Source organism: Mus caroli, unplaced genomic scaffold, assembly GCF_978045245.1.
Source record: "Mus caroli unplaced genomic scaffold, Mus_caroli_1 scaffold_21, whole genome shotgun sequence".
Classification (NCBI taxonomy): Eukaryota; Metazoa; Chordata; class Mammalia; order Rodentia; family Muridae; genus Mus; species Mus caroli.
Genome location: NW_028227276.1, coordinates 9,813,859 through 9,816,358, shown reverse-complemented (window position 1 = coordinate 9,816,358; position 2,500 = coordinate 9,813,859).

Here is a 2,500-nt window from a genome sequence, read left to right as displayed (position 1 = left end):
CTCTGTCTCTATCTCTGTCTCTCTCTGTCTCTCTCTTTCTCTATCTGTATCTCTCTCAGTCTCTCTCATTCTGTCTCTGTCTCTCTCTATCTCTCTCTTTCTCTCTGTCTCTCTCTGTGTCTCTCTCTGTCTCTATCTTTGTCTCTCTCTGTCTCTCTCTGTCTCTCTCTGTGTCTCTCTCTGTCTCTCTCTGTATCTCTCTGTCACTCTCTGTCTCTCTCTGTTTCTCTCTCTGTCACTCTCTGTCTCTCTCTTTGTCTCTCTCTCTCTCTCTGTGTCTCTATCTCCATCTCTCTCTGCCTCACTCTGTCTCTCTCTGTGTCTCTCACTATCTCTCTCAATCTCTCACACTCTGTCTCTGTTTCTCCTTGTCTCTCTCTCTGTCTCTCTCATTCTCTCTCACTCTTTCTCTATCTCTCTCTATCTCTCTCTTTGTCTCTGTCTTCTGTCTGCCTCTCTCTGTGTCTCTCTCTGTCTCTCTCTAACTCTCTCTCTGTCTCTCTCTGTCTTTCTCTCTCTTTGTCGGTTTCTGTCTCTCTCTGTCTCTCTCTGTCTCTTTCTCTGTATCTCACTGTCTCACTCTGTCTCTGTCTGTCTCTCTTTGTCTCTCTCTCTGTCCCTCTTTGGCTCTCTCTGTCTCTCTCTCTGTCGCTCTCTGTCTCTCTTTCTCTCTCTCTCTCTGTGTGTCTATTTCTGTATCTCTCTGTCTCTCTCTGTCTCTCTGTGTCTTTCGCTGTGTCTGTCTCTGTCTCTCTCTGTATCTCTCTGTCTCTCTCTGTCTCTCTCTGTCTCTCTCTCTCTGTCTCTATCTCTGTCTCTCTCTGTCTCTATCTCTGTCTCTCTGTCTCTCTTTGTCTCTCTCTGTGTCTCTCTCTTTCTCTCTCAGTCTATCTCACTCTGTCTCTGTCTTTCTGTCTGTCTCTTTGTCTCTGTCTCTCTCTGTCTCTCTCTGTCTCTCTCAATCTCTTTCACTCTGTCTCTGTCTCTCTCTGTCTCTCTCTTTGTCTCTGTCTCTCTCTTTGTCTCTCTCTGTGTCTCTTTCTGTCTCTCTCTATCTCTGTCTCTTTCTGTCTCTCTCTGCATCTCTCCCTTTGTCTGTTTTCTGTCTCTCTGTCTCTCTTTCTGTCTCTCTCTGTGTATCACTCTGTCTCTCTCTGTCTCTGTCTGTCTCTCTCTCTCTGCCTCTCTCTCTGTCTCTCTCTTTGTCTCTCTCTGTATCTCTCTGTCTCTCTCTTTGTCTCTCTCTGTCTTCCTCTCTCTCTGTCTCTCTCTGTGACTCTGTCTGTCTCTCTGTCTCTCTCTCTGTCTCTCTCGGTCTCTCTGTCTCTCTCTGTCTCTATTTCTGTCTCTCTCTGTCTCTCTATGTATCTCAGACTCTCTCTGATTCTCTCTCTGTCTCTATATCTGTCTCTCTCTGTATCTCTCTGTGTCTCTTTATCTCTCTGTCTCTCTCTGTATCTTTCTCTGTCTCTCTATCTCTCTCTCTGTCTGTTTCTGTCTCTCTCTGTCTCTCACTCTGTCTCTCTCTCTGTCTTTCTCTGTTTCTAAATCCGTCTCTCTCTGTCTCTCTATGTGTCTCTCTCTGTCTCTCTCTGTTTCTCTCTGTACCTCTCTGTCTCTATCTGTCTCTCTCTGTCTCTCTCTGTCTCTATCTCTGTCTCTCTCTGTCTCTCTCTGTCTCTATCTCTGTCTCTCTCTGTCTCTCTAAGTCTCTCTCACTCTGTCTCTGTCTCTCTGTCTCTCTCTTTCTCTCTGTCTCTCTCTGTATCTCTCTCTCTGTCTCTATCTTTGTCTCTCTCTGTCTCTCTCTGTCTCTCTCTGTGTCTCTCTCTGTCTCTCTCTGTATCTCTCTGTCTCTCTCTGTCTCTCTCTGTGTCTCTCTCTGTCTCTCTCTGTATCTCTCTGTCTCTCTCTGTCTCTCTCTGTCTCTCTCTCTGTCTCTCTCTGTCTCTCTCTCTGTCTCTCTCTCTGTCTCTCTCTCTGTCTTTCTCTGTTTCTAAATCCATCTCTCTCTGTCTCTCTCTCTGTTTCTCTCTGTCTCTCTCTGTCTCTATCTGTCTCTCTCTGTCTCTCTCGGTCTCTATCTGTGTCTCTTTCTGTCTCTCAGTCTCTATCACTCTGTTTCTGTCTCTCTCTGTCTCTCTCTTTCCCTTTGTCTCCCTCTGTATCTCTCTCTCTGTCTCTATCTTTGTCTCTCTCTGTCTCTCTCTGTCTCTCTCTGTGTCTCTCTCTGTCTCTCTCTCTGTCTTTCTCTGTTTCTAAATCCATCTCTCTCTGTCTCTCTCTGTCTCTCTCTGTGTCTCTCTCTGTCTCTCTATGTATCTCTCTGTCTCTCTCAGTCTCTTTCTCTCTGTCTCTCTCTGTCTCTCTCTCTCTCTCTCTCTGTCTCTCTTTGTCTCTATCTGTGTCTCTCTCTGTCTCTCTCAGTCTCTCTCACTCTGTCTCTAACTCTCTCTGTCTCTCTCTTTCTCTCTGTCTCTCTCTCTGTCTCTCTCTGTGT